This window comes from Rhinoderma darwinii, chromosome 5, assembly GCF_050947455.1.
Source record: "Rhinoderma darwinii isolate aRhiDar2 chromosome 5, aRhiDar2.hap1, whole genome shotgun sequence".
NCBI lineage: Eukaryota > Metazoa > Chordata > Amphibia > Anura > Rhinodermatidae > Rhinoderma > Rhinoderma darwinii.
In genome coordinates, this window is record NC_134691.1 from 197,703,124 (window position 1) to 197,728,434 (window position 25,311).

The following is a 25,311-nucleotide window of genomic DNA, read 5'->3' on the forward strand; positions in this document are numbered from 1 at the left end:
GGAAGTCGCGGCCGGACAGTAAGATTACTACTTCCGGTCGCGGCTTCCGGACTTGTGCACTTGGACTAGCGGCAGCAGATGGAGCGGACGGGCCGGAGGGAGCCGCGGCGGCAGGAGCAGGTAAGAGATTTCTATGTATGTTCGTGTTTGTGTACGTTTACTACTGTATGTAAACCTACTACACTGTGTGTTAGCTCAAAAAATGGCGACACACAGTGTAGGAGGTTAGACCGTTCAAACCCCTCGTTTATCCCGGCACTAGCTAGGATAAAGGAGGGGGGGGATGCTGAGAGCTCACTAGAGCGAGGGCTTTTTACCCAATTTTGCAATGCTGCAATTTTGGGAATAGCTCCATCTAGTGACCAGCAATGGGAAATATTATAAATTAGAATTAATTTATAATATTTCCTGACTCGTGAAAAAAAATAAAAAAAATTTGAACAATGTTTAATCACCTACACACTAAATGTTTAATTAAAAAAAAACAAACATGTTTTTCTGGCAACACATTCCCTTTAAGAACCCTAGAGGTTTGAAACGTGTAAGCGTGGTCCTGGGATTATCATTTTAATTGTTTTGTTTTTAAAATGACCAAATAAAACCAATTTTTTTACAAGAGTGCTGTCTATACCACTTTCCTCTTTTCACTGCCTTATATACCAGCTGTCAACTCAGGATTTCTCTTGGAATATCTCTGAGCACCTTCACCATTTACATTGTGATCTTGATAAACGTATGGATTAATGCAGTGGAAACGCGGTGAGCGAACCCTTGTTTATTTTTTCTATTTTGTTCACTATATAGTGTTCTGCCCTTTCTCTCCTTGCCTGAGCGTTGTTGTCATATTCCCATGTTAGACTAAGCAAATTGTCCCTTAGTTGTCTCCTGCTCCCAGCATCCTGCTTCCTGTATCCCGTAACTGTGTTTGTTCCTGAGCTGAAATCTAGTGTTGGTGTCATGTTGTTCCATCTGCCGCATCCCATGTCATCTTCCACGTGCAGTGTCATCTGTCATGTTATCTCTCACGTCCAGTATCATCTGCCACGCCAAGCATCATTTGTCCCAAGTGTCTGCTACACTACGTGCCTGCTACTCCGAGTATCTGCCAGATCACCTTCCCATGTACTCTTACCCCAGAGACTGTTATTGACTGTTGTTTGGCCAGCTGCTACTCCGCTACGGTGGAGCGGCCTAGAGGGTCCACATATCCCACAGACGTGACAAGAGCCAAACTTAATACATGAATACAACACCAGAACCAAACTCAGTACATATATACCGCACCAAAACCAAGCTCATACATATATACAGTACCAGAACAAAGCCCAATACATAAATACAGCACCAGAACCAAGCTCAGCGCATAAATGCAACACCAGAACAAAGTTTAGCATATAAATACAACACCAGAACCAAGCTCAGTACATAAATACAACACCAGCACAAAAACAGCTCAATTTAGTGCAACCCCTGCCGTATAGGTTTATACGGCATAAAACCACAGCTCCCAGCATGGCCCGAACAATGGTAAGAATATGCTGGTAGTTGCAGTTTCACAAAATAAAAATCATACCACCCATCATTTCGCTGCACATCATACAGTGACTACAGTACTGATTAGAGGCAGAATAAACATTTACAGTAAATGATTCATCTGTGACGTCTTCTCAGATTCTAGTTGTTCTTTTTCTCTTTCCTTCTCCATCCGGTCCAGACCTCTATGATGATTTCTCCCTGCCACAGCCCATTTCTGCTGTTTGCGGCTCAGATGTCTTCAGCGTCTCACTTTTCAAACATTTCTGCACCTTCAAACGAAGATAAAATTCTCATGTTGCAACACACTATGCCCCTAAATATAATAGCATCATACACTGCACCTCTAATTAGAATAGCGCCATACACTGTATCCTTGATTATAATAGCACCATACACTGTGTCCCTGATTATAATAGCACCATACACTGTGTCCCACACACACCCACACACAATGCTCCCTGTAAATAGTGCCCCCGTGGAGCCCCCTGTAGATAGTGCCCCCCATAAAGCCCCCTGTAGATAGTAGCCTTAGTAGATAGTGCTCCACATACAGCCCCCTGTATATAGACCCACATATAGCCCCCTGTAGATAGTGCCCCACATATAGCCCCCTGTAGATAGTGCCCTACATTTAGCCCCCAAATATAATAGCGCCATACACCACCTCTAATTAGAATAGCGCCATACACTGTGTCCTTGATTATAATAGCACCATAAACTGTGTCCCTGATTACAATAGCACCATACACTGTGTCCCACACACACACACACAATGCTCCCTGTAAATAGAACCCCCATGGAGCCCCCTGTAGATAGTGCCCTACATATATCCCCCTGTAGATAGTGACCCCCATAGAGCCCCCTGAAGATAGGGACCCCCATATAGCCCTCTGTAGATAGTAGCCTTTGTAGATAGTGCTCCACATACAGCCCCCTGTACATAGTCCCACATATAGCCCCCTATAGAAAGTGCCCCCGATATAGCCCCCCATAGATAGTGCCCCACATATAGCCCCTGTAAATAGTGCCCTAAATTTAGCTCCCCCTGTAGATAGTGCCCAACATATAGCCCCTCTGTAGATTGTGCCCAATATTTAGCCATCCATGTAGATAGTGCTCCACATATAGCACCCCCTGTAGATAGTGCACCACATATAGGTCCCCTATGTAGATAGTGCCCACCACATAGCACCCCGGTTGATTGTGCCCCATATATAGCTCCCCCTGTAGATAGTGCCACTCACACTTTTATGAGAAAAGAAAAACTTTACAATACTCAAGTGATCCCGTTGCCGTGCCGTCCTGTGCCAATGCAGGCCTGCACTGTTCTGAGCAGATCTGCTGGGGCTGAACGATGCAATGACATCATCGCACCATCGAAAGTCGCTGATTGGCAGGGCAGAATGACAAGATGCCGCTTGCGTCATTGAAAGGCGCTGAATGGCCGGGCACGGAACGTGCCTGGTCATTCAGCGCTTATGAATGTAGTTGTATCTGCGTCCTATAGCCGCAGGGACAATTATAGTGCAGAAGGGGGTGGCGACGGCTGGTTTCAGTGGCACTGCCTCCCCCTCAGAGAGGCAGCAGGCCGCTGCCTGAGGTGAGAAGCTCATCTTGCCTCATGGACGGTGTGGCCCTGAGTGTAACAGTTGACTTCACAGAAAAAGTAGTGATCAGCTATCTGTCATCAGTTCACCAACCCATGTGTCATGCTCAAGGTCAGAATGAGACTTAATGCATATTTTATCTGTCTCAAAGCTCTCATGAAAAGTAGGAAGTTTCTTAAAGACCATTTTATATGAAATTTGTGATTCTAAAAAATTTAAACCCGATTGAACAGGATTTTATTATATGGGAAAACTGTACAGTGAAACAAAAAACATACTGAATTTAATTCTAAAAATAATTTGAAATAAACAATAGTAATGAATAAGTAACATATTCTAAGTGCAATCAACATTATCCTTTTTTTTAACATTATTATTTGAATGAAAAAATTATCATAGTTTTTTACACACGTACGTAACCATAAGTTTTCTCTGTCTGACATCCATATAGGAATTATGGTTATATTGGTTGAAAAGGATTTAAATGTTTTAATGTAATTAATCTAAGAATTAGTACATATTTAAACATTTAGTTGTAATGATAATCACCCCTATTTTGAGCCTGTGAGGAACTAAAAAGTGATTCTTATAGATTACTGAAATAACTTATAAGAAGGCTATCATCAATAATTTATGTGACTGAAAATCTATTATATATAAATGGGGTTATTTTTGCAGCATATGCATGGGATACTACAAACACAATTCAGATGTATGGAATGTATTCAATTTCTGCAACAAATCTTCCACGTGAACAAACACTAACAGATTAAAGAACATATTTGACAATACAAGCAAATACATCTAAAGCAGTATAGGCTGCCAACATAGTTTATCAAAATCACTTTTCGATGGTCGCAGTTTAATGAATGGGTTAATATGGTATTTTTCAAATAAGTAGGAAAGTATAATAAATAGCAAGGAACCTGCTTTTAACTTTTTGTTTATGTTTATATTTTCCATCAAGACTAAGATTTGCTTCATAAACAAATAAATACAGTTTGAGAAAACAGAAATACAAGCAACTGTAAATTAAAAAGAGCTACTGTATGCCACAATCAGGAAAACGCAACACCTTGTGACAGAGATTCATCTCAAAAACCATAAGCTCGAGGCTGGAGACCTAATGAACTTAGGGTAAAGACAGTAATTCAGCAGCAGTCACATAACAAGTAACAGCACATTACCAAACAATAATACCTAATAAATACAGTCCAAACCTGCAGTTAATATTGTCACATAATTAGGATTAATCGCAGAAGCTTGCAGAATACAATTAGTGCAAATGAATTTCATTTTGTTTACTGGTTTACCTGCAAACTAAAGAAATAAGTAAGTGTGCTTACACAAGGGTGACATGTTAATCCACACTGATCGATGACATCCTTCTAGAAAAAAGCTTCGGGTCACTGCTCATAAAGTCATCTTTAAACTCGAAACAGAATTCTGCAAAGATTACAAATGTAGCATCCCCAAATTCTCATCAGCATCAGCAGCAGCTTCCTGTCCAGCCATACACAGAGCTGACAGTCGCCTTTTGCTCCATAGCTCTAAGTAATACTGGGTGAATGCTCCACCTACAGGGGAAACAGGCTGTTGTGTTCTCTGAGGAGCAGCTTAAGCTATTGCAATGTTATTACGTTTATAAATATTAGTAATAATAGTCACTTTCCATAGTACAAGGCATTGTGTAAACCAGTGTATACAGTCTGCATTTAATGCACCTGACAATAGAGATAATGAGATTTTAACACATGAGGCTTCTGCAAATTGTTACCAGGAAAACATAAGGAATTGATGACTTTAATATGTAGTACAAGTGGCCTTCTGCTAGCGTGTTCTTTTACAAAGCCATTACTGTACTATCTTATTAGCGTACTTATTTACATTTCAAAAGCGATTTCTACAAACGTAGCCAGTGTCATTTTTTTCTCATATAAGACTGTGTATAATAGGCTACACATGCGTCGAACTTCCACGCGGATTCCATGCCAAAAACCATGGGAAATTACGCTATCCAATGGGAAATCTGTATGTCTATACAGATGTTGCGGAGATTTTCTGCACAGATTTCAGATCCGCATCAATAAGTGACATGCCAGCAGATTTCTACACACGGATTAGCCCCACTGAATGAAACTAATCCGCATGTGGATTTGTCATACATCAAACTGCAATTGGATTTCTGCCGCTGATACTGCAGTAAATATGGGTCGGATTGCCCTATGGCAAATCCGATCCATGTGAACATAGCCATAAAGTGCTTTACAATTGTCACTGAGGAATAACACATGAAGTAGCCTGTGTGCTGTCAAACAACTATAGTCTGTAGCAGTGCTCTCCTATTTGTGACTATTTTTCAAAACTGCATTTTTTTCTGCATGTCCTGATAGTTTGGCCACTCTGCAGTGGTATTATTTAAGTATTCTATAGCACTGTTAGACTATAGTCACAGGACAGTGAAAAAAACGTCCGTTAAAAGAAGATCAAATGGTCTTTTTTTTTCACAAGTGTTTTGCATCCCTGTGTTTTCAAATTTTCATCCACCACCCGGGCCTCTGACAATTTTTAATGGCCACTTGTCATCCATTTGCCATCCGTTTTTCACTTCCGTAAAAAAAAGGATGAATTTCATTTGGCAGGGTTTTTTTTGTCCCAACACCCTGAAAACACCACTCTGCCCCCTGTAGATAGTGCCACACACATTGGCCATGTAGATAGTGCCATAGTGCCCCTGTAGATAGTGCCTATGTAGATAGTATCACAGTGCTAATGTATATAGAGCCACAGTGCTAATGTAGATAGTGCCAACCACAGTGCCCACTGTAGATAGTGCCCACATAAATAGTTCAGTGTATTATACTGGGGATCAGAAGAACAGATCTTCAAGTCCACTAGTACATAATAGGAATTGCCGCGTTCGGAATGACCTGAACTATAACATATCACATCATTTTTACCTTTTACCACATGGTGAACACTGTAAAAAAATTCAACAAACAACGACAGAATTTCATTTTTTGTAATTTTGTCTCTGAAAAAATGTAATAAGTGATCAAAATGTCGTAAGTACCCCCAAAATGGTACCCACAAATCCACAGTTCGTTACACAAAAAACTAGCCCTCCCACAGCGATAACAACTGAAAAATAAAAAGTTATGGCTGTCAGAAAATGGCGACACTAAAACATGATTTTTGTTAGAAAAGAGTATTTTTATTGTGGGAAAGTAGTAAAGCGAAAAAAAACACGAAAAATTTGGTGTCGCTGTAATCGTACCGACCCACAGAATAAAGTTAACATGTTGTTTATACTGCATGGTGAACACTGTAAAAAATAAAAAACAAAACATTGCTAGAATTGCTGTTTTTCGGTTTCCTCGTCTCCCAAAAAATAAATAAAATCGCATGTACCCCAAAATGGAACCAATAAAAATTACAGCTTGTTCCACAAAAAACAAGCCCTCACACAGTTCCATTAACGGAAAAATAGCACATTATAACTCTCTGAACTAAATGATGCAAAACAATGCCAAATGATGGCCCAGACAAATTTTTGAGGTCCAGTAATTTTTCACTGAAAACCACACATCATAATTTGCTAGACCCCACAGGTGGACCCCGTAGATGCAGCAGAGATTAGGAAACTTTAGGGCCTTATAGGGCTAGTGAAGAAGTCAAAGATTAGGCAATACTGGAGCGCAGTATTTTGTATAATATCCAAAAAACCCGGCCTGTGCATAAAGGATTGGTTTAAAGCGTACTACACCAATCCATGGATTATTACATTTATTATTCATTCACCTCGTTATTACATCATCCTATTATGCCCTGATTCACTCCGCCCAGCTTACATATACCCTGATGTACTCCGCCCAGTTTACATATATATACCTATAAACAAAGGTCAATTAACACTCAGATAATTTATAGAAAAATTACAAAGCTTTATTAGGACATAAATACACACATAGTAAATGATAAAAATAGAACCATGCTATGCAGAGAGTGTCCTGCAGTTGGAAGCAATACAGAAAGATTGGGATCAAAAAGTGTCGTACAATGCAGAGATTCGGCGTTTAGTAATAAACATATATTTATAACAAGAGTCAAGTGACACATGTATTAACGCCCAGTGTTCCCTGCATGTACTAATGTAAAGTCTAAACATGGGCCAGATGTAAGGTCAAAAGAAGACTTACCCATGAGTGATTGCTCCTGCAACTGTAGAGACACCAACCCGACGCGCGTTTCGGCAGAAATGCCTTCGTCCGGGGGTGGTATCTCTCCAGCGGAACAAGGTATTTAAACAGCCAATATCCAATAAAAATGGTAGGGGCACATACGGAGAGATAATCAATGTGATTAGCCACTATAGAGCGACACTCGTGTGGTACAGAGCGAACCCGTGACGTACTTCCGGTACTGCGTCATCAGGGAGGACGGAACAGGAGCGCACCTGGCGCACATGCCACGCCCCTCCAGATGAAGACACATAGACGAAAGACGTCCGAGACACTCCCCCCTGACGTGAGCGCTGGGCTAGTCATCTATCAAAATATATAGTAAGTATGTGAACTCCGCCCTACATGGGATACACGGCTGTTGATGGAAAAGAGATAAGACAGAATAAAAGATGAGGCTACAAATAAGATATCAACACATATAGATGGAGCAGGTATTTGAGAAATAATACTGATCATAATGAGACATAATACAGCATATTGTGTATAGATCGAAGGTTAACAATAACAATGTGGTCTCAAAACTGTAAATACATAAAATAATAAAAAATGAGAATAGGCATAGAATATGCCACAAATATTCTATATATATATATGTGCTGTTTAAAAATAATAATAAATAATAAATCATAATAAATTCCAAAACAATATATATACACGTACATACGCAAAACATATATATACATTATATACACCCACAAAAATATGGGGAAATGATGAAAACCAATGAAAAACTAAAAGATATACGTATAAGATATATGAAATGTGAATATAATACTAAAATACATAAAAAATGTATATTATTGTGTATAAATATTAAATAAAATAATTAATGTGTGAATGTAATAAACCAAAATTACATGATGTGATGCATTGTGACGTGAAAACAAAAAATGAAATGTTGAATATAAATATGACAAAGTGATATAATGAAGTAGAAAATGCAACATATATGTATATATGAGTAATATAAATAAGAATACATAAACATGCATATGTGTATAAGTGTGCAAAATATACAAAAATATAATATAAACAAACATGTTAATAAAAACAATTATTGTTGTATATAGTGAAAGTGAAACTGAAATAAAAGTGCCTACGAGAAATTTTTCCATTGGTTTCAAATAAGTCAACTATTAAATGTACGTAACAGATAATAATTGCATAAATAATAATATTTACATTCATATTCCAAAGAAAATACATAAATAAATAAATAAATAGGTATATGAGCTGATCCATGTCGTTCATCATCAACGGGTTGTGTTCCAATATGTCATCTCCATCTTTCCAGAAGAAATACAAATCTATGGTGCCTCGAACATTCATCTGTCTATATATAGGAAATACAAAAAGTATAATTAAAAACAGATTAAAAAACAATTAAAAATGGGACCGCTGGGGATACCATAGGTCAAAGAAACGGTGCAAAGCTGAGAACTTCATTTAATCCTTGTGGAGAAAGGGTTTTGAGAGTCCAAATCCATTTCACCTCGCATTGAGCCAACTTTTGGCCAATGTCTCCCATTCGAATGCCCATCCTGATGCAATCAATGCCCTTAACTCTTAAACCTTTTGGATTGCACGCATGATGTGTTTTAAAATGACGGGCTATGGGTTTAAGTTTAAGTTGGTCCATAGAATCCATATTCTCTGCCCCAGCAATATCACGCATGTGTTCCCTGACTCTCACTTTCAATTCTCTAGACGTTAGACCGATGTATATTTTTGGGCAGGGACATGTGGCGTAATATACGACAGCTTTTGTAGAGCAATTAATATGTTGCGTGATTTTGTATGTTTTTTCCCCTTTTGCGTCAACAAATGTGGTGGCCCGGTCAATGTTTGGACATGCCACACAATGTCCACATGGAGTGCAGCCCCATTTTGGTCCCTTGGTCCCAAAGGGGGATTTTAAATTTTTCGGTTGATAGTGGCTTCTCACTAAATGGTCTCGCAAATTGCGAGAACGACGAGCCGATACACATGGGAATTGTGTGACATGTCTTTCAATGTTAGGGTCTGCCAAGAGAATAGGCCAAAATTGTCTCAAAATGGCGTTCATCTGAGGCCATCTGGAGTGATAGTTTGTAGTAAACCTAACTCTGGAGTCAATTTGTTGTATTTTTTTGGAGAATAACAAATTCTCCCTTGGGGTTGTTTTTGCGCGATGATATGCTGTTTTAATACACCTTTTGCTATACCCACGACTCAAAAAACGTTCTGTTAGTGCAAACGCCTGTTTCTCAAAAATTTCCTCTGATGAACAAATTCTTTTAATTCTAAGAAATTGCCCAATAGGTACAGCTCTTATAATATGTGTCGGGTGGGAAGACGACGCATGGAGTAATGCGTTGACAGAAGTCGATTTTCTGAAAACGTCTGTCTGTAGAAACCCTTGTTGGTCCTTGAACAATTTAACATCCAGAAAGTCTATCTGATCTTTATGATACTGATAGGTAAGTTTGATGTTCAGATTGTTAGTATTTAAACTGTCCATAAAGTGCTTCAAAGAGTCTGGGGTACCCCTCCAGATGATCAGGATGTCGTCTATGTACCTGGCCCAAAATATGACCTGGTCCATAGAGACATCCCGACCCCCATCCAACAGGTTCCTCTCCCACAGCCCCAGGAACAAGTTAGCATATGAGGGTGCGCATGCAGCCCCCATTGCTGTGCCCTGAAGCTGTAGGAAGAAGGACCCGTTGAAGGTGAAAAAATTGTGCGTGAGAATATATTCAAGAAGACTCAATAGAAATTCTCTAAAGGATGTTTCCATATTCTCCATCGATAGAAAATAGGACACTGCTCGCAAGCCATCAGTGTGCCGAATGCTTGTATAAAGCGACTCGACATCACAGGTTACGAGCAGCATATCATCCTCCATATTAATGCCATTGATCTTTTGTAGTAGATCTGTTGTATCGCGAGTGTAAGATGGTAAATTTTTAACAATGTCTTTCAAATGATGATCAATAAACAGACATATTTTTTCCGTGAGACTACCTTTGCCGGAAATAATAGGGCGACCAGGTGGAATTGTGGCATTCTTATGGATTTTAGGTAGCAAATATAAGGTTGGAATAGTCGGTTCAGAAATGGTAAGTGCTATATTCACATCCTTTGATATGATATTCTTCTGTACCGCTGTGTTCAAAAGTTTCTGAAGGTCAAGTCTGTAAGCAGAGAGAGGGTTATAGGTCATTTTTTTGTAGCATTCTGCGTTATGTAGCTGGCGATAGGCCTCTGCCTCATACATTTTGCAGGGCCACACAACTATGTTGCCGCCTTTGTCCGCCGCTTTGAATACTATGTCGTCCATTTTGGCAATTTGCCGAAGACTTTGACGTTCTATATTTGTGAGATTGTCACATCTCACACTCCTAGATATTTTTTCAAATTCTCTGCTTACAGACTTGACAAACATATCAACAGCCGGGCAAACAGCCAAAGAAGGAAATCGTTTGGACTTTATTTTCAGATGTGCAGGTATTTTACCTGTTGTATCCGTATCTTGTTCATTAAGGAGCTCTTCCAGGGCACGTAAGGCTAGTTGTTCTTCCATAGTAGTGAAGGTTTCCTCAGAAACGGGCCTATAGAAAAATTTCTTATATATCAAAGACCTGCCAAATATATGCAAATCCTTGATAGCAGAAAAAACATCAAAGTTAGCAGAGGGGGAAAACGTTAACCCCTTCTTAAGAATCTCCAAGTCAGATGTGGAAAAAACATGAGAGGACAGGTTAATTACCTTTAAGCTGTTGGATGGTTCCTCCCTTACTGATTTTCTTTTATTGAAACCTTGTTTCTGTGTAATTTTTCTTTTTGATCTGGTGCTATATGATTGAAATGGACGTTGTCGGGGTATATCTTCAGATTCACTTTGAGAAGAAAATGATGCTGCCGAAGAGGAATGATAAACAGTGGTTGGATTGGGTGTTCTTCTCCATTTATATACTCTTTTTTGTGCAAAATCGGCCATATCCCTATTAAATTTTTTAGATTTAATATCACGAATTTCTTTTTCCCAATCTGCAAAATTCTCATCCAGGGTACGATAGAACGACGCCATCCCCTCTGTCGTCATTTTGGAGGACAGGCATAATTGTATCTGTTCAATTTCTTTATCCAATTCCCCCAGAAGTTTAGTGTCGAATCCCACGAATAATTCCATAAATTTAAATGCACTAGTATCACAGACCTCTTCCCACCGAGCAACAAACTCATCATCAGCAATTGGGAATGAGGGAAAAATTTGGACTCTCAAACCCCTGGGAATTAATTTCCTTTGTATGTAGTTCTCAAGAAACACTTTGTTCCACCATACTTTCATTCTACGGTGAAGTAGATTTCTGTATTTATTTTGAGAATCACTTGTGTTTCCTTGACCATTAAAACCATGCATAGCCGATTCGTTGTTAAAAACCTGATCCATTTGGGAACGCCAGGTACGTTCCCTGGCCTTGTAGTCCATGGATCCTGAAGCACTAGGATCTGTGAGGAACACAGTATAATTTATAACAAATGACTCATTTGTACATTCAGGAATAAACCTACAGTTGTTAGCTGGAATACAGACAACAAAGGTTTGATGTGAAACCAAGTGAAACTTGGTGTATTGACCTTAAAATATCATAAGTATACCTATAAACAAAGGTCAATTAACACTCAGATAATTTATAGAAAAATTACAAAGCTTTATTAGGACATAAATACACACATAGTAAATGATAAAAATAGAACCATGCTATGCAGAGAGTGTCCTGCAGTTGGAAGCAATACAGAAAGATTGGGATCAAAAAGTGTCGTACAATGCAGAGATTCGGCGTTTAGTAATAAACATATATTTATAACAAGAGTCAAGTGACACATGTATTAACGCCCAGTGTTCCCTGCATGTACTAATATAAAGTCTAAACATGGGCCAGATGTAAGGTCAAAAGAAGACTTACCCATGAGTGATTGCTCCTGCAACTGTAGAGACACCAACCCGACGCGCGTTTCGGCAGAAATGCCTTCGTCCGGGGGTGGTATCTCTCCAGCGGAACAAGGTATTTAAACAGCCAATATCCAATAAAAATGGTAGGGGCACATACGGAGAGATAATCAATGTGATTAGCCACTATAGAGCGACACTCGTGAGGTACAGAGCGAACCCGTGACGTACTTCCGGTACTGCGTCATCAGGGAGGACGGAACAGGAGCGCACCTGGCGCACATGCCACGCCCCTCCAGATGAAGACACATAGACGAAAGACGTCCGAGACACTCCCCCCTGACGTGAGCGCTGGGCTAGTCATCTATCAAAATATATAGTAAGTATGTGAACTCCGCCCTACATGGGATACACGGCTGTTGATGGAAAAGAGATAAGACAGAATAAAAGATGAGGCTACAAATAAGATATCAACACATATAGATGGAGCAGGTATTTGAGAAATAATACTGATCATAATGAGACATAATACAGCATATTGTGTATAGATCGAAGGTTAACAATAACAATGTGGTCTCAAAACTGTAAATACATAAAATAATAAAAAATGAGAATAGGCATAGAATATGCCACAAATATTCTATATATATATATATATGTGCTGTTTAAAAATAATAATAAATAATAAATCATAATAAATTCCAAAACAATATATATACACGTACATACGCAAAACATATATATACATTATATACACCCACAAAAATATGGGGAAATGATGAAAACCAATGAAAAACTAAAAGATATACGTATAAGATATATGAAATGTGAATATAATACTAAAATACATAAAAAATTTATATTATTGTGTATAAATATTAAATAAAATAATTAATGTGTGAATGTAATAAACCAAAATTACATGATGTGATGCATTGTGACGTGAAAACAAAAAATGAAATGTTGAATATAAATATGACAAAGTGATATAATGAAGTAGAAAATGCAACATATATGTATATATGAGTAATATAAATAAGAATACATAAACATGCATATGTGTATAAGTGTGCAAAATATACAAAAATATAATATAAACAAACATGTTAATAAAAACAATTATTGTTGTATATAGTGAAAGTGAAACTGAAATAAAAGTGCCTACGAGAAATTTTTCCATTGGTTTCAAATAAGTCAACTATTAAATGTACGTAACAGATAATAATTGCATAAATAATAATATTTACATTCATATTCCAAAGAAAATACATAAATAAATAAATAAATAAATAGGTATATGAGCTGATCCATGTCGTTCATCATCAACGGGTTGTGTTCCAATATGTCATCTCCATCTTTCCAGAAGAAATACAAATCTATGGTGCCTCGAACATTCATCTGTCTATATATAGGAAATACAAAAAGTATAATTAAAAACAGATTAAAAAACAATTAAAAATGGGACCGCTGGGGATACCATAGGTCAAAGAAACGGTGCAAAGCTGAGAACTTCATTTAATCCTTGTGGAGAAAGGGTTTTGAGAGTCCAAATCCATTTCACCTCGCATTGAGCCAACTTTTGGCCAATGTCTCCCATTCGAATGCCCATCCTGATGCAATCAATGCCCTTAACTCTTAAACCTTTTGGATTGCACGCATGATGTGTTTTAAAATGACGGGCTATGGGTTTAAGTTTAAGTTGGTCCATAGAATCCATATTCTCTGCCCCAGCAATATCACGCATGTGTTCCCTGACTCTCACTTTCAATTCTCTAGACGTTAGACCGATGTATATTTTTGGGCAGGGACATGTGGCGTAATATACGACAGCTTTTGTAGAGCAATTAATATGTTGCGTGATTTTGTATGTTTTTTCCCCTTTTGCGTCAACAAATGTGGTGGCCCGGTCAATGTTTGGACATGCCACACAATGTCCACATGGAGTGCAGCCCCATTTTGGTCCCTTGGTCCCAAAGGGGGATTTTAAATTTTTCGGTTGATAGTGGCTTCTCACTAAATGGTCTCGCAAATTGCGAGAACGACGAGCCGATACACATGGGAATTGTGTGACATGTCTTTCAATGTTAGGGTCTGCCAAGAGAATAGGCCAAAATTGTCTCAAAATGGCGTTCATCTGAGGCCATCTGGAGTGATAGTTTGTAGTAAACCTAACTCTGGAGTCAATTTGTTGTATTTTTTTGGAGAATAACAAATTCTCCCTTGGGGTTGTTTTTGCGCGATGATACGACTATTCCAACCTTATATTTGCTACCTAAAATCCATAAGAATGCCACAATTCCACCTGGTCGCCCTATTATTTCCGGCAAAGGTAGTCTCACGGAAAAAATATGTCTGTTTATTGATCATCATTTGAAAGACATTGTTAAAAATTTACCATCTTACACTCGCGATACAACAGATCTACTACAAAAGATCAATGGCATTAATATGGAGGATGATATGCTGCTCGTAACCTGTGATGTCGAGTCGCTTTATACAAGCATTCGGCACACTGATGGCTTGCGAGCAGTGTCCTATTTTCTATCGATGGAGAATATGGAAACATCCTTTAGAGAATTTCTATTGAGTCTTCTTGAATATATTCTCACGCACAATTTTTTCACCTTCAACGGGTCCTTCTTCCTACAGCTTCAGGGCACAGCAATGGGGGCTGCATGCGCACCCTCATATGCTAACTTGTTCCTGGGGCTGTGGGAGAGGAACCTGTTGGATGGGGGTCGGGATGTCTCTATGGACCAGGTCATATTTTGGGCCAGGTACATAGACGACATCCTGATCATCTGGAGGGGTACCCCAGACTCTTTGAAGCACTTTATGGACAGTTTAAATACTAACAATCTGAACATCAAACTTACCTATCAGTATCATAAAGATCAGATAGACTTTCTGGATGTTAAATTGTTCAAGGACCAACAAGGGTTTCTACAGACAGACGTTTTCAGAAAATCGACTTCTGTCAACGCATTACTCCATGCGTCGTCTTCCCACCCGACACATATTATAAGAGCTGTACCTATTGGGCAATTTCTTAGAATTAAAAGAATTTGTTCATCAGAGGAAATTTTTGAGAAACAGGCGTTTGCACTAACAGAACGTTTTTTGAGTCGTGGGTATAGCAAAAGGTGTATTAAAACAGCATATCATCGCGCAAAAACAACCCCAAGGGAGAATTTGTTATTCTCCAAAAAAATACAACAAATTGACTCCAGAGTTAGGTTTACTACAAACTATCACTCCAGATGGCCTCAGATGAACGCCATTTTGAGACAATTTTGGCCTATTCTCTTGGCAGACCCTAACATTGAAAGACATGTCACACAATTCCCATGTGTATCGGCTCGTCGTTCTCGCAATTTGCGAGACCATTTAGTGAGAAGCCACTATCAACCGAAAAATTTAAAATCCCCCTTTGGGACCAAGGGACCAAAATGGGGCTGCACTCCATGTGGACATTGTGTGGCATGTCCAAACATTGACCGGGCCACCACATTTGTTGACGCAAAAGGGGAAAAAACATACAAAATCACGCAACATATTAATTGCTCTACAAAAGCTGTCGTATATTACGCCACATGTCCCTGCCCAAAAATATACATCGGTCTAACGTCTAGAGAATTGAAAGTGAGAGTCAGGGAACACATGCGTGATATTGCTGGGGCAGAGAATATGGATTCTATGGACCAACTTAAACTTAAACCCATAGCCCGTCATTTTAAAACACATCATGCGTGCAATCCAAAAGGTTTAAGAGTTAAGGGCATTGATTGCATCAGGATGGGCATTCGAATGGGAGACATTGGCCAAAAGTTGGCTCAATGCGAGGTGAAATGGATTTGGACTCTCAAAACCCTTTCTCCACAAGGATTAAATGAAGTTCTCAGCTTTGCACCGTTTCTTTGACCTATGGTATCCCCAGCGGTCCCATTTTTAATTGTTTTTTAATCTGTTTTTAATTATACTTTTTGTATTTCCTATATATAGACAGATGAATGTTCGAGGCACCATAGATTTGTATTTCTTCTGGAAAGATGGAGATGACATATTGGAACACAACCCGTTGATGATGAACGACATGGATCAGCTCATATACCTATTTATTTATTTATTTATGTATTTTCTTTGGAATATGAATGTAAATATTATTATTTATGCAATTATTATCTGTTACGTACATTTAATAGTTGACTTATTTGAAACCAATGGAAAAATTTCTCGTAGGCACTTTTATTTCAGTTTCACTTTCACTATATACAACAATAATTGTTTTTATTAACATGTTTGTTTATATTATATTTTTGTATATTTTGCACACTTATACACATATGCATGTTTATGTATTCTTATTTATATTACTCATATATACATATATGTTGCATTTTCTACTTCATTATATCACTTTGTCATATTTATATTCAACATTTCATTTTTTGTTTTCACGTCACAATGCATCACATCATGTAATTTTGGTTTATTACATTCACACATTAATTATTTTATTTAATATTTATACACAATAATATAAATTTTTTATGTATTTTAGTATTATATTCACATTTCATATATCTTATACGTATATCTTTTAGTTTTTCATTGGTTTTCATCATTTCCCCATATTTTTGTGGGTGTATATAATGTATATATATGTTTTGCGTATGTACGTGTATATATATTGTTTTGGAATTTATTATGATTTATTATTTATTATTATTTTTAAACAGCACATATATATATATATAGAATATTTGTGGCATATTCTATGCCTATTCTCATTTTTTATTATTTTATGTATTTACAGTTTTGAGACCACATTGTTATTGTTAACCTTCGATCTATACACAATATGCTGTATTATGTCTCATTATGATCAGTATTATTTCTCAAATACCTGCTCCATCTATATGTGTTGATATCTTATTTGTAGCCTCATCTTTTATTCTGTCTTATCTCTTTTCCATCAACAGCCGTGTATCCCATGTAGGGCGGAGTTCACATACTTACTATATATTTTGATAGATGACTAGCCCAGCGCTCACGTCAGGGGGGAGTGTCTCGGACGTCTTTCGTCTATGTGTCTTCATCTGGAGGGGCGTGGCATGTGCGCCAGGTGCGCTCCTGTTCCGTCCTCCCTGATGACGCAGTACCGGAAGTACGTCACGGGTTCGCTCTGTACCTCACGAGTGTCGCTCTATAGTGGCTAATCACATTGATTATCTCTCCGTATGTGCCCCTACCATTTTTATTGGATATTGGCTGTTTAAATACCTTGTTCCGCTGGAGAGATACCACCCCCGGACGAAGGCATTTCTGCCGAAACGCGCGTCGGGTTGGTGTCTCTACAGTTGCAGGAGCAATCACTCATGGGTAAGTCTTCTTTTGACCTTACATCTGGCCCATGTTTAGACTTTATATTAGTACATGCAGGGAACACTGGGCGTTAATACATGTGTCACTTGACTCTTGTTATAAATATATGTTTATTACTAAACGCCGAATCTCTGCATTGTACGACACTTTTTGATCCCAATCTTTCTGTATTGCTTCCAACTGCAGGACACTCTCTGCATAGCATGGTTCTATTTTTATCATTTACTATGTGTGTATTTATGTCCTAATAAAGCTTTGTAATTTTTCTATAAATTATCTGAGTGTTAATTGACCTTTGTTTATAGGTATACTTATGATATTTTAAGGTCAATACACCAAGTTTCACTTGGTTTCACATCAAACCTTTGTTGTCTGTATTCCAGCTAACAACTGTAGGTTTATTCCTGAATGTACAAATGAGTCATTTGTTATAAATTATACTGTGTTCCTCACAGATCCTAGTGCTTCAGGATCCATGGACTACAAGGCCAGGGAACGTACCTGGCGTTCCCAAATGGATCAGGTTTTTAACAACGAATCGGCTATGCATGGTTTTAATGGTCAAGGAAACACAAGTGATTCTCAAAATAAATACAGAAATCTACTTCACCGTAGAATGAAAGTATGGTGGAACAAAGTGTTTCTTGAGAACTACATACAAAGGAAATTAATTCCCAGGGGTTTGAGAGTCCAAATTTTTCCCTCATTCCCAATTGCTGATGATGAGTTTGTTGCTCGGTGGGAAGAGGTCTGTGATACTAGTGCATTTAAATTTATGGAATTATTCGTGGGATTCGACACTAAACTTCTGGGGGAATTGGATAAAGAAATTGAACAGATACAATTATGCCTGTCCTCCAAAATGACGACAGAGGGGATGGCGTCGTTCTATCGTACCCTGGATGAGAATTTTGCAGATTGGGAAAAAGAAATTCGTGATATTAAATCTAAAAAATTTAATAGGGATATGGCCGATTTTGCACAAAAAAGAGTATATAAATGGAGAAGAACACCCAATCCAACCACTGTTTATCATTCCTCTTCGGCAGCATCATTTTCTTCTCAAAGTGAATCTGAAGATATACCCCGACAACGTCCATTTCAATCATATAGCACCAGATCAAAAAGAAAAATTACACAGAAACAAGGTTTCAATAAAAGAAAATCAGTAAGGGAGGAACCATCCAACAGCTTAAAGGTAATTAACCTGTCCTCTCATGTTTTTTCCACATCTGACTTGGAGATTCTTAAGAAGGGGTTAACGTTTTCCCCCTCTGCTAACTTTGATGTTTTTTCTGCTATCAAGGATTTGCATATATTTGGCAGGTCTTTGATATATAAGAAATTTTTCTATAGGCCCGTTTCTGAGGAAACCTTCACTACTATGGAAGAACAACTAGCCTTACGTGCCCTGGAAGAGCTCCTTAATGAACAAGATACGGATACAACAGGTAAAATACCTGCACATCTGAAAATAAAGTCCAAACGATTTCCTTCTTTGGCTGTTTGCCCGGCTGTTGATATGTTTGTCAAGTCTGTAAGCAGAGAATTTGAAAAAATATCTAGGAGTGTGAGATGTGACAATCTCACAAATATAGAACGTCAAAGTCTTCGGCAAATTGCCAAAATGGACGACATAGTATTCAAAGCGGCGGACAAAGGCGGCAACATAGTTGTGTGGCCCTGCAAAATGTATGAGGCAGAGGCCTATCGCCAGCTACATAACGCAGAATGCTACAAAAAAATGACCTATAACCCTCTCTCTGCTTACAGACTTGACCTTCAGAAACTTTTGAACACAGCGGTACAGAAGAATATCATATCAAAGGATGTGAATATAGCACTTACCATTTCTGAACCGACTATTCCAACCTTATATTTGCTACCTAAAATCCATAAGAATGCCACAATTCCACCTGGTCGCCCTATTATTTCCGGCAAAGGTAGTCTCACGGAAAAAATATGTCTGTTTATTGATCATCATTTGAAAGACATTGTTAAAAATTTACCATCTTACACTCGCGATACAACAGATCTACTACAAAAGATCAATGGCATTAATATGGAGGATGATATGCTGCTCGTAACCTGTGATGTCGAGTCGCTTTATACAAGCATTCGGCACACTGATGGCTTGCGAGCAGTGTCCTATTTTCTATCGATGGAGAATATGGAAACATCCTTTAGAGAATTTCTATTGAGTCTTCTTGAATATATTCTCACGCACAATTTTTTCACCTTCAACGGGTCCTTCTTCCTACAGCTTCAGGGCACAGCAATGGGGGCTGCATGCGCACCCTCATATGCTAACTTGTTCCTGGGGCTGTGGGAGAGGAACCTGTTGGATGGGGGTCGGGATGTCTCTATGGACCAGGTCATATTTTGGGCCAGGTACATAGACGACATCCTGATCATCTGGAGGGGTACCCCAGACTCTTTGAAGCACTTTATGGACAGTTTAAATACTAACAATCTGAACATCAAACTTACCTATCAGTATCATAAAGATCAGATAGACTTTCTGGATGTTAAATTGTTCAAGGACCAACAAGGGTTTCTACAGACAGACGTTTTCAGAAAATCGACTTCTGTCAACGCATTACTCCATGCGTCGTCTTCCCACCCGACACATATTATAAGAGCTGTACCTATTGGGCAATTTCTTAGAATTAAAAGAATTTGTTCATCAGAGGAAATTTTTGAGAAACAGGCGTTTGCACTAACAGAACGTTTTTTGAGTCGTGGGTATAGCAAAAGGTGTATTAAAACAGCATATCATCGCGCAAAAACAACCCCAAGGGAGAATTTGTTATTCTCCAAAAAAATACAACAAATTGACTCCAGAGTTAGGTTTACTACAAACTATCACTCCAGATGGCCTCAGATGAACGCCATTTTGAGACAATTTTGGCCTATTCTCTTGGCAGACCCTAACATTGAAAGACATGTCACACAATTCCCATGTGTATCGGCTCGTCGTTCTCGCAATTTGCGAGACCATTTAGTGAGAAGCCACTATCAACCGAAAAATTTAAAATCCCCCTTTGGGACCAAGGGACCAAAATGGGGCTGCACTCCATGTGGACATTGTGTGGCATGTCCAAACATTGACCGGGCCACCACATTTGTTGACGCAAAAGGGGAAAAAACATACAAAATCACGCAACATATTAATTGCTCTACAAAAGCTGTCGTATATTACGCCACATGTCCCTGCCCAAAAATATACATCGGTCTAACGTCTAGAGAATTGAAAGTGAGAGTCAGGGAACACATGCGTGATATTGCTGGGGCAGAGAATATGGATTCTATGGACCAACTTAAACTTAAACCCATAGCCCGTCATTTTAAAACACATCATGCGTGCAATCCAAAAGGTTTAAGAGTTAAGGGCATTGATTGCATCAGGATGGGCATTCGAATGGGAGACATTGGCCAAAAGTTGGCTCAATGCGAGGTGAAATGGATTTGGACTCTCAAAACCCTTTCTCCACAAGGATTAAATGAAGTTCTCAGCTTTGCACCGTTTCTTTGACCTATGGTATCCCCAGCGGTCCCATTTTTAATTGTTTTTTAATCTGTTTTTAATTATACTTTTTGTATTTCCTATATATAGACAGATGAATGTTCGAGGCACCATAGATTTGTATTTCTTCTGGAAAGATGGAGATGACATATTGGAACACAACCCGTTGATGATGAACGACATGGATCAGCTCATATACCTATTTATTTATTTATTTATGTATTTTCTTTGGAATATGAATGTAAATATTATTATTTATGCAATTATTATCTGTTACGTACATTTAATAGTTGACTTATTTGAAACCAATGGAAAAATTTCTCGTAGGCACTTTTATTTCAGTTTCACTTTCACTATATACAACAATAATTGTTTTTATTAACATGTTTGTTTATATTATATTTTTGTATATTTTGCACACTTATACACATTTGCATGTTTATGTATTCTTATTTATATTACTCATATATACATATATGTTGCATTTTCTACTTCATTATATCACTTTGTCATATTTATATTCAACATTTCATTTTTTGTTTTCACGTCACAATGCATCACATCATGTAATTTTGGTTTATTACATTCACACATTAATTATTTTATTTAATATTTATACACAATAATATACATTTTTTATGTATTTTAGTATTATATTCACATTTCATATATCTTATACGTATATCTTTTAGTTTTTCATTGGTTTTCATCATTTCCCCATATTTTTGTGGGTGTATATAATGTATATATATGTTTTGCGTATGTACGTGTATATATATTGTTTTGGAATTTATTATGATTTATTATTTATTATTATTTTTAAACAGCACATATATATATATATAGAATATTTGTGGCATATTCTATGCCTATTCTCATTTTTTATTATTTTATGTATTTACAGTTTTGAGACCACATTGTTATTGTTAACCTTCGATCTATACACAATATGCTGTATTATGTCTCATTATGATCAGTATTATTTCTCAAATACCTGCTCCATCTATATGTGTTGATATCTTATTTGTAGCCTCATCTTTTATTCTGTCTTATCTCTTTTCCATCAACAGCCGTGTATCCCATGTAGGGCGGAGTTCACATACTTACTATATATTTTGATAGATGACTAGCCCAGCGCTCACGTCAGGGGGGAGTGTCTCGGACGTCTTTCGTCTATGTGTCTTCATCTGGAGGGGCGTGGCATGTGCGCCAGGTGCGCTCCTGTTCCGTCCTCCCTGATGACGCAGTACCGGAAGTACGTCACGGGTTCGCTCTGTACCTCACGAGTGTCGCTCTATAGTGGCTAATCACATTGATTATCTCTCCGTATGTGCCCCTACCATTTTTATTGGATATTGGCTGTTTAAATACCTTGTTCCGCTGGAGAGATACCACCCCCGGACGAAGGCATTTCTGCCGAAACGCGCGTCGGGTTGGTGTCTCTACAGTTGCAGGAGCAATCACTCATGGGTAAGTCTTCTTTTGACCTTACATCTGGCCCATGTTTAGACTTTACATTAGTACATGCAGGGAACACTGGGCGTTAATACATGTGTCACTTGACTCTTGTTATAAATATATGTTTATTACTAAACGCCGAATCTCTGCATTGTACGACACTTTTTGATCCCAATCTTTCTGTATTGCTTCCAACTGCAGGACACTCTCTGCATAGCATGGTTCTATTTTTATCATTTACTATGTGTGTATTTATGTCCTAATAAAGCTTTGTAATTTTTCTATAAATTATCTGAGTGTTAATTGACCTTTGTTTATAGGTATACTTATGATATTTTAAGGTCAATACACCAAGTTTCACTTGGTTTCACATCAAACCTTTGTTGTCTGTATTCCAGCTAACAACTGTAGGTTTATTCCTGAATGTACAAATGAGTCTCCAGTTTACATATACCCTGATGTACTCCGCACAGATTACATATACCCTGATGTACTCTGCCCAGTTTACATATACTCTGATGTACTCCTCACAGTTTACATTTACCCTGATGTACTCCGCCCAGTTCACATATACAGTGATGTACTCCACCCAGCTTACATATAACCTGATGTACTCCGCCTATCTTACATATACCCTAATGTACTCCACACATTTTACATATATCCTGATGTACTCCGCACAGATTACATAAACCCTGATGTACTCCACCCAATTTACATATACCATGATGTACTCCTCACAGCCAATATTCCCGCTAAGTCTTGGCAGCTCCTGAGCGGAGCAGTTAGGGAGCAGGGCAAGTCTCCATCAAAGGTGGGCGATCTGATGACCAACAGTAATACCCCCAGTAAACGCTAATATAGCGTACTAAATAAGAGAATAAGAAAACTTATTTGAAATTAGTTTTAATTACTTTTTTAAATACTATAATATTACAAGTCCACCAGTAAAATAGACAACACCAATTATATTATAGTAAAGAAAGGAGGAAACCTCCAGCTCACCAGTAGTTGCGTCTCCAGACACCTCGCACGGATCCCCGCTACGGCCAGCGGTGGGTATATCAAGAAAAAGAAAGAGAAAATCCAGCACTGTGTTTGATTAAAAAGGAAAATTGTTCCCAATTTTATTGAAAAAATGGTTAAAAGTTACACGGAGACGCAGTCTCAAGGTGTATATATAAAGCGGGCTGGATGACCTTGGCCTACGCGTTTCGAGCAAGCGTGTTGCTCTTAATCATGGCCATGATTAAGAGCAACACGCTTGCTCGAAACGCGTAGGCCAAGGTCATCCAGCCCGCTTTATATATACACCTTGAGACTGCGTCTCCATGTAACTTTTAACCATTTTTTCAATAAAATTGGGAACAATTTTCCTTTTTAATCAAACACAGCGCTGGATTTTCTCTTTCTTTTTCTTGAAACACCAATTATAGGCATCAATGAAAGAATCCCTCATTACACCACTATCCTTATAGATAGCGCCACACAACACCCCTGTAGACAGCGCCACACAGATCCCCTGTAGATAGCGCCATACAGTCCCCCTGTAGATAGAGCCACACAGCCCATTGATAGCGTCACATCCTGCCACACAGACCCCCTGTAGATCCTGCCACGTAGACCCCCTGTAGATCCTGTCACACAGACCCCCCTGTAGATCCTGCTACACAGACCCCCTGTCGATCTTGCCAAACAGACCCCCTGTCGATCCTGCCACACAGATCCCCCTGTAGATAGTAGCACACAGCCCCCCTGTAGATAGTGCCACACAGCCCTCCTGTAGATAGCGCCACACAGAACCCCCTATAGATAGTGCCACACAGACCCCCCGCAGATGGTGCCACAAAGACCCCCTGCAGATAGTGCTACACAGACCCCCCTATAGATAGTGCCACATAGAACCCCTTGCAGATAGTGCCACACAGAACCCCCTGTAGATAGTGCCACACAGACCTCCCTGTAGATAGTGCCACACAGACCCCCGTGTAGGTAGTGCCACACAGCCCCCTGTATATAGTGCCACAAAGCCCCCCCTCCCCGTATATAGTGCCACACAGCCCCCTTGTATATAGTGCTACACAGCAGTTCCGCCTGTATATAGTGCCACACAGCCCCCTTCTCCCCTTGTATATAGTGCTACACAGCCCCACTCCTCCCCTTGTATATAGTGCTACACAGCCTCCCTCCCCTTGTATATAGTGCTACACAGTCGCCCCCTCCCCATGTATATAGTGTTACACAGCCTTCCTCTGCCCTTGTATACAGTGCTACACAGCCCCCCTCCCCTTGTATATAGCGCTACAGATCCCCCTCCTCCCCTTGTGTATATAGCGCTGCACAGCACCCCTCCCCTTGTATATAGCGCTACACAGCCCCCTCCTTCCCTTGTATATAGTGCTGTAAAGCCCCCTCCTCCCCTTGTATATAGTGTTACACAGCAATTTCCCCCTGTATATAGTGCTACACAGCCCTCCTCCCCTTGTATATAGTGCTACACAGCCTCCCTCCCCTTGTATATAGTGCTACACAGTCTTCCTCTGCCCTTGTATATAGTGCTACACAGCCCCCCTCCCCTTGTATATAGCGCTACAGATCCCCCTCCTCCCCTTGTGTATA

The 25,311-nt window shown here is 38.9% G+C and overlaps 1 protein-coding gene across 1 annotated transcript in view; it reads right to left on the reverse strand.

Annotated features, from left to right (window-relative positions):
• The window catches only part of GALNT1 (polypeptide N-acetylgalactosaminyltransferase 1), a 670,235-nt gene extending 665,589 nt beyond the window's left edge, over positions 1-4,646 (reverse strand). The window contains exon 1 of the mRNA XM_075826839.1: positions 4,490-4,646. The gene's annotated coding sequence lies outside the window, so the exon portion shown is untranslated. The remainder of the gene's footprint in view (positions 1-4,489) is intronic.
• Between the last annotated feature and the right edge of the window lie 20,665 nt (positions 4,647-25,311).